The sequence below is a fragment of the Vulpes vulpes genome, chromosome 13, assembly GCF_048418805.1.
Source record: "Vulpes vulpes isolate BD-2025 chromosome 13, VulVul3, whole genome shotgun sequence".
Classification (NCBI taxonomy): domain Eukaryota; kingdom Metazoa; phylum Chordata; class Mammalia; order Carnivora; family Canidae; genus Vulpes; species Vulpes vulpes.
This window is the reverse complement of record NC_132792.1, coordinates 149201887-149210394: the sequence shown is the minus strand read 5'-3', so window position 1 is coordinate 149210394 and position 8508 is coordinate 149201887.

Here is an 8508-nt window from a genome sequence, read left to right as displayed (position 1 = left end):
TTTCCCCCACTCTGCATATGTCCGTGAATGATTGAAAAGCACCTGTGGGGCACCTGGGTGGCTCTGTGGGTTAAGCATCAGACCCTTGATTTGGGCTCAGGCCATGATCTCAGAGTTGTGAGATCAAGCCCCCATCCTCCATCCTGGACCTCTATGCTGAGGGTGGAGCCTACTTAAGATTCTCTCTCTCTCTCTCTCTCTCTCTCTCTCAAAAAAAGGCACTTGCAAGTATTGATTTTGGAGTTACAGATAAATTTTAGTAGTTAGGCAAAATCTGCAAATACATAATGCATGAATAGTGATGGTCAGATGTATTTCTATTTTATACAGCCCTATTTTCTGGTTGTACTCAAAATTTTGCTATTTTTTAAATGTATTGACTGGTATCTTGTATGTTTTACCTCTGTAACGAGATCATTATTTTCAAAATTTACCCCACCTAGTGCTGCACTAAGTACACAATAGAATGTAGATATTTCTGAGTGAATGGTTAACACAGGACCAGAATTAGAGCAAATCAGTGAATGAGCAGAAATTTCTCCCTCTAGTACATCCTATAACCTCTGGTTTGTGATATGTAAGGAGAAATGTAGCACCTTGAAATAAGTAAAAGAGATTAATGGATGTTGGAATGCTGGAATTTGGAGGATTGTCTGATCCTAAAAGATATTCACCTTTATCTTGAATGAGACTATTTTAGAATTCTGTAGTGATTAATGTTAACTTGTCGAGAACTGATGGCAATACAAATGATTATTATCTATGAACATGTGAATGAATTCTACCCAATGGGAGGGGAGAACTCTCTGAAGAAAAGCCAGTTTTGCATCCATTTGCAAGGTCAATATTACTAACCTATAAAGTGTCTGCTTTTTTGGATTCTCCTGGAACAGACTGTAACATCTCTCTGGTTTCCTTATTCAGTGAGTTAAATAAAAATAATTTTGCATAACTTTTTTTTAGGATTCTCCTTTAGCAGTTTTGCAGTTCCCACCAAGATGCCCAACATATTCATCTGACAGAAACAGATGAACTTATGACCAAAGAGGTACACCTCATGGATTGTCAAGTCTAGGTGTTTCTTTTCTTGCTCCCAGAGGTAAATCTGAAGCACAACAGAATTTTTTAATGAATTTTTTTTAAGTAGGCTCCACGCCTAGTGCAGAGCCCAATGCAGGGCTCTAACTCACAACCCTGTGATCAAGACCCAATCAAGAATTTGAGGCTCAATCAACTGAGCCACCCAGGTGCCCCTCAACAGAATTTTTTAAAAATCTGTTTTCCTAATTTAAATTTTCTTCTCCACCAGTTTTGTGTTTGGGTTAGTATATGGACAATAGATTATGTCCCTCCAGTGGCAGTAGTAATTAGCAATTTGGTAATATGGTCTGATCATTTGGTGATCTCTGTAAAAGGATTAATAGCTTCTAGAGATCTATTTTCTATTGAGTGAGAGATAGCAGAAAGTCTGGTTTGTTAGTCTTATTTCTCTGTCTATCTTGAGCTCAAGAATTCTGTGCCCACTGGGAAAAACAGCTCTTTGGTATCAGGACTAGCGAGTTTATGTGATTCTGTGTTGACTCCTGACCCATAGCTGAAACTGTAGAATCAAAGCCATAAACTCTCCATATGTCTGTGTGTCTATTTGTCTGTTATTCATGGAGGTCTTTATTTCTCATTATATAAATATGAGATGTCCTACATCTGGAAGATATTAATAAGTTAAAGTATAAAGTTTATTTTATTAAAGGAGCTGATTGGCTTATAGGGGTAAATTAGCACTTCTATAAATTTTTTTTAAGATTTTTATTTATTCATGAGAGACAGAGAGAGAGAGGCAGAGTCACAGGCAGAGAGAAAAGTAGGCTCCATGCAGGGAGCCCCATGTGGGACTCCATCCTGTGACTCCAGGATCATGCTCTGGACCAAAGGGAGGCGCTCAATTGCTGAGCCACCCAGGTGTCCCTAGCACTTCTATAAAATTTTTAAAATATTTTATTTTTAAGTAATCTCTAGATCCAATGTGGAGCTCGAACCCACAACCTCGAGATCAAGCATTCCATGCTCCCCCAACTGAGCCAGCCAGGTGCCCCAGCACTTCTATAAATTTAATTCCTAAAATTACCTGAAAAAAAGAAATAGAAAAACTTTAACTGTGATGTATTTAGATAAAAATATATTATTCTTATAGAAACTAATCGGAAATGTTTTAAGAATCAAAGTTTATATAATTAAGGTCAATCTCTAGTGAGCAGGTGATTTCTTTCTTGAAATAGTTTAATGCTAACAAAAAATGGGTAGAGACACTGATTGATGTTTCAAAATACTATCCCATCATAATTGCACAGATAGCCAGGGATTGAGACAGTGAAGAAAGGTAGTCAAGAAAAACTCAGGGTCTGAGGTCTCTACACAAAAGGGAAATTAAGTTTCTTTGGACAAGCATACAGATATTTATCTGCTACTAAAGGGACTGCTTAAGAACTCAGGATATTGAATTGAGTGGGTTGGGGTGTGAGTAGCAAATATGGCAATAAGTGCGATTTAATAAACCTCACCTAGAGGGACTGATGTTTAAAAGATAGTGGGAGTGCTTGAAATCCCACATTTCTTTTTTTTTTTTTTTTTTTTTTTTTTTATGATAGTCACACACAGAGAGAGAGCGCGCGGCAGAGACATAGGCAGAGGGAGAAGCAGGCTCCATGCACCGGGAGCCCGATGTGGGATTCGATCCCGGGTCTCCAGGATCGCGCCCTGGGCCAAAGGCAGGCACCAAACCGCTGCGCCACCCAGGGATCACTCTTTTTTTGTTTTAAGATTTTATTTATTTATTCATGAGAGACACAGAGAAAAAGAGGCAGAGACATAGAAAGAAGGAGAAGCAGGCTCTACGCAAGGAGCCCCAGGTGAGAGTTGATCCTAGGACCCGGGGATCACATCCTGAACCAAAGGCAGACGCTCAACCACTGAGCCACCAAGGCATCCCCAAATCCCACATTTCTATGATGTGGGGACTCTTAAGTATTCTGTGCCCACTGGGAAAGGGCACAACTCTTTAATATCTACACTGGTGAGTTTTTGTTTGTCTGTGTTTACTCTTGATCTATGAACATTGTTCTTCCTACCCAAAACTAAAGTAGGTAAGACTGCCTCTCTCTTCCACTGAAACTGCCAAGGCTTTGGTATACTTTTAAATCCAGTTATTATTTTACCATAGTACTCTTAATTACTCATTGTGTTCTAACACCTATTGTTGCTGATTAAAAGTCTGCTAAAGTCTAAATGTCATTCTATTGCAGCTAAACTGTCCTTTGCCCTGTTAGTTTTTAAAATCTACTTTGTATATATAAAGAATGAAATCTTGCCATTTCCAATGATGCAGATGGAACTATAGGGCACCTGAAGTTATGAGCACTGTTGTATGCAACTAATGAATCACTAAATTCTACCTCTGAAATTAATAACACAGTATATATTAATTAAATTAATTAAATTGAATTTAAATAAAAAATTTTTTTAAATCTACTTTGTAGATATAGAATTGTATTTGTTTATTCTGATTGGCATCAGTGCGTACTTTCATGTAAAGATTAATTTCTTCAGTTTAGAAATGCTGACCCCATTATCTCTGTGAATATTGTTTTTCCACCAGTCCCTCTATTATCTTTTTCTGGAATTCCTATTAGATCATTATTAAAACCTTTTTAATTCTTTTGTCTTCTGACTACTCTTAACAACTCCTGTCCTCCTCCTTCTCTTTCTTCTTCCTTTCATCTTATCTCTCTATGCTGATATCTGGGTGAATTCTCAATTCTATTAATTTTCTAATTTTTTCTTCAACCGAGACCACTCTGGAGTGTATTTTGTCTGTTCAGTGTTTGTGTTTATTTCAATGACTATATTTTGTTATTTCCAGGATTTCTAGTAGATGCTTTTCTACCTCAACCCTTTTTATTTCTCCTTGCTTTTATAATTCCTTGTATTTTTTTTCTTTTAACTCTCTCAAAGAATACAAAACATGCTTATTTAAAACTGATGTTTAGATCATTCTCTTATGTCCATTTCATCTGGAATGAATTTATCTCCTTTCTTTTGATTTTGTTGGTCACTCTTCTGAATATGAATTTCCTCAGTGTTTTGGGATTTTGATATGCAGACATCCTGATTAGGAATTTTTTCCCCCTTTTTCTCTCTTAAGTTGCCTCCATTTTCCCCAAGGGACTCCCAGGCTAGTTTGCTGGTTTATTCTTGTCTGGCTATGCTATTAAGAGATATTGCAGATCCCTCTCTGAACTAGTAGACAGCTTGGCCCAGGGCCTGGATGTGTGGGATTTTCACTTGATTTCACTTGTCTCCTGAAGCTATGGCTCTGGAAGCAGTTACTGTGGCCTTTTTTGACTTTTTTGGGGGGTGAAGAAGTCCCTGGTTTCAGCAGTGAGCCTGAATCCATCCTTCCTTTCCTTGGGAGGACTTTTGGTCCCTGTTCCCAGTAGAACAAAATTCCTAGATGGGGAGCCTAGCAGGCCTCAGCTTTGGTGTTCTGGGCCTTAGAGAGGTTTATATTGGTTCCCAGCATGATCATGGCTTTCTGTTTGTTTGTTTTTTATTTATTTTTATTTTTTAAAAGATTTTATTTATTTATTCATGAGAGACACACAGAGAGAGAGGCAGAGACACAGGCAGAGGGAGAAGCAGGCTCCATGCAGGGAGCCCAATGTGGGACTCGATCCCGGGTCTCCAGGATCACGCCCTGGGCTGAAGGCGGTGCTAAACTCCTGAGCCACCAGGGCCTGTCCTGTTTGTTTGTTTTTAAATTTCTCTTTTTATATTGTATGTCTCATTTCTACGTGTTTGGAGCAGAGGATGTTTTCAATGCAAGAACTTACAAGGTATCTTAGTTGGAAGATCAAATATATTGCATTATATATTGTATTATGGTCCAGAAACAATTTATAAGCGCAAAATCTGTGCCTCAAGAATTATGAGGGCATTGAGATTCAGTGTAACATAGGAAGTGGGAAGACTGTTAAGAGTCAAATTGGGGCACCCGGGTGGCTCAGTGGTTGAGTGTCTGCCTTTGGCTCAGGTCTTGATCCCGGGGTCCTGGGATCGAGTCTCACATTAGGCTTTCTGCAGAAAGCCTGGTTCTCCCTCTGCCTGTGTCTCTGCCTCTCTCTGTGTCTCTCATTAATAAATAAATAAAACCTTAAAAAAATAGACCTGGATTTAAACACAGACTCTGATACTTTCCAGCTGTGGAATTAGCAAATATATTATCTCCTTAAAACAGTTATCTCACCTCTAAAATGGAAATGATAATGCCTATGAAATATTGTGAAACTTAAATAAAATGATAACTGTGAAGTATCTGTTATAAGACACAGAGGGGTAGAAATGTTTTGTTTCATTTGCATCAACTTTGCAGGCAAAATAAACTTGAACACGTAAACTTGATTAAGTAAACTAGCATATACTGAGTAGATAATACACATATAACAGAACTTTATGCAAATTCTTTGGGAAATAGTACCAAGGAAATTACAAATAGAAGATAAAAATGTTATAAAGTCAAATGAAAAGTAACATTGTATGTATTTAATAGATAATAGAAATATCCATCTGAGGGATGGCTCATCCAGCTCTTAATTTCAGCTCAGGTCATGATCTCAGGTTCTGGGATTGAGCCACGTATCAGACTCCACGCTCAGTGGGAGTCCGCTTGAGGATTCTCTTTCTCTCCCCCTCCCCCAGCTGGTGCACATGCGTGCGTGTACTCTCTCTCTCAAACAAATAAATCTTATAGAAAAAGAAATATCCATCTGATACTTTCAGATTTTTAACCCAAAGATGGGTATGCTAATGTATTTAACAACCTATTTTTAGGCAATTTATAAAGTAGATATAATATAAAAATTATAATATATAGCTGATAAAATTTCTCATGCTTGTCAAGAAAGTTTGTTAATGAAAACTTCCTCACTAGTGAATTACATATCCATACATGTACATAACATTCACATATAAATATGGGATGTAAAAATGACTTTTACCCCTTTGCCCTTAAAAAACAAGATTTGGCAACATGTGGATTTGCAAGGAAAAGATAAAAAAAAAAAAAAAAAAGAAAAGATGAAAACCCAAATTTGAAATGTCTCTCAACTCCCACACATGTTCTTATACATCACTTTCAACCTCAATATTCTGAAAAATGTTTCTGTATAGCTTATCAACTCTCTCAATAAAAATATCCCGGGTTGTCATGGTGACATAGTTCTTTCCCCTGCAGAACCTTGTAGTCTGGTGCAGTGGTTTCCTAGTTCTTTATGGTTGTGGAATGTTTTCTTTCACACTGTTTCTCATTTTTCCAACCTAGTTACATCTTAGCCTGCTAGAGTGGTGGCAAACTAAAGATTTAATTTGAAATAGGGGAGATTTAAATAATGGTCTTATAATAATTGGTAAATTAGTCTAGAAAGCTGACGGAATCCTCCATCAGTATATATTCTACAGTAGTCTCTGATGAAAACATTACAGCACTCAGCTCTTGCTAGAATTTCTTTCCTAACATACGGGCTGATGAAATTAAGAACTCTTGATGTCTAGGCTTTTAAAACAGAGGTATGATTATAGATATTTGTAGTCAGGACATGAAATTCAGGTTAGCCTTTTTCTCTTCTCTACCCCAAACCCTTTCTTATTTCCATCTCTCAGTCCTGAATGGGGACTTTGCAGAGTTCTGAGTGCAGAGATTTGTGGATGTTATGGAATTGAGCTCACCTCTGACAAATGATCTTGCTACCTGGCTTGGTTTGTTTTAGGGCTCCTAGAGTTATCTTTCTGGGAAGGTATTAGGGAGTGAGAGCAGACCTCAGCTCAGGTTCCTTGGACTCAGAGAATGAAAAGACGGATTGAATGGAGCATCAGAGGAGAGCATGAGAAAGCTGCACGTAAGAAAGAGCAGAAAAACACACTCTGGCTGTTTGATACCTATTTGAGGAGATAAACCATGTATGTCTTTTGTTTGTCTAAATAATGAATAAATCAATGGCTATCTGGTGGTGACTTAATCAAGTATTTTGACTCTGCCCCATGCCCAAACTAGACATTCAGCTGGGAGGAGTGCTTCATGAAGGCTAACATCAAAGTGTAAGGTAGGTATTAACTTTCTTTCTTTTTTCCTAAAGATTTTATTTATTTATTTATTTATTTATTTATTTATTCATTCATTCATTCATTCATTCATTCGTTTGTTTATTTATGAGAGAGGCAGAGAGAGAGAGAGAGAGAAGAGACAGCATGAGCAGGGTTGAGGGAGTGGGAGAAGCTGGCTCCCAGCTAAGTAGGGAGCCTGATGCGGGGCTTGATCCCAGAAACCCGAGATCATGACCCAAGCCAAAGGCAACTGAGACACCCAGGCGCCCCAAGTATTAACTCTCTTTAATGCATTTTTAGTTCATAAATAGTTAGCTTATGCTTGGGAAATCTGGGATCATGGATGTCAAAAAAATATTTAAGGGAATCTTGGAGTTATTATAACATTTTGGAAAATCTCCTAGAAATTGAAGAGAATTCTGCAACAAGGAAGCAAAAGTTTACCAAACCCTCAAGTTGCTTTGCTTTTGACTGAGCTTAATATGGGGATATTATTTGTTCTTTCATCCAGTCAAAAGCTCAGATCAGTAGTTATTTGTGACTTTGGCAAAGAAGGAAACCAAATAATTGTAACTCAACATATTTTAATTAGCTTGGCAGGAAAAAAAATCTGTAGAGCTTTAGAGCTCATGCATTTAGCAAATACCTCTTATCTTTTAGCCACTGCAATAGATACTAGAGTTACAAATACAAAGAAAGAAGAACCTTTACCTTTAAGGAGCTCACAGTGTAGTGGAATAAAAACATGTCTGCTCTAAATTAGCTAAACGACATATAACTACTCTGTAATAGGTGTTGTAGTAGAGATGTGGAATAGAGATGTGGTAGCAGAGAGAAAACAGCGCCTAATTCTCCTTGAAAGAGGCTGTGAAAGAGGGCTTCACTTCAGGGAGATACTAGACCTTGTCTGAGCTGATACCTGAAGACTGGTTGGAGATGGTGGGAGGTGAGAGTTTCAAAAGAAACAGCTGGTGGGATGATCTGGAGGGTTTTGATGAAACCCAGAGAAATGACATAACAGGTGATCAGGGACCAGACATGATGGATCCAAAAATCATGACAGAAAAATCATGGTGACAAGACCCACTGAGATTTTACAGAGGAGTGACATAATGACATTCTTTTAAAATGGATAATTTTAATGGGACTATCAAGGATGAATTGGAGGGAGATAGGAAGACCAGGGTAGTTTTTATTTCTTTAAAGATTTAAGAAATGGAGCAACTGGTGGCTCAGTTGGTTAAGTGTCTGCCTTCAGCTCAGGTCATGATCCCACGGTCCTGGGATTGAGCCCTGCATCAGGCTTTCTACTGCCTGCTGCTCCCTTTCCCTCTGCCCCTGCCCCCACTCATGCTG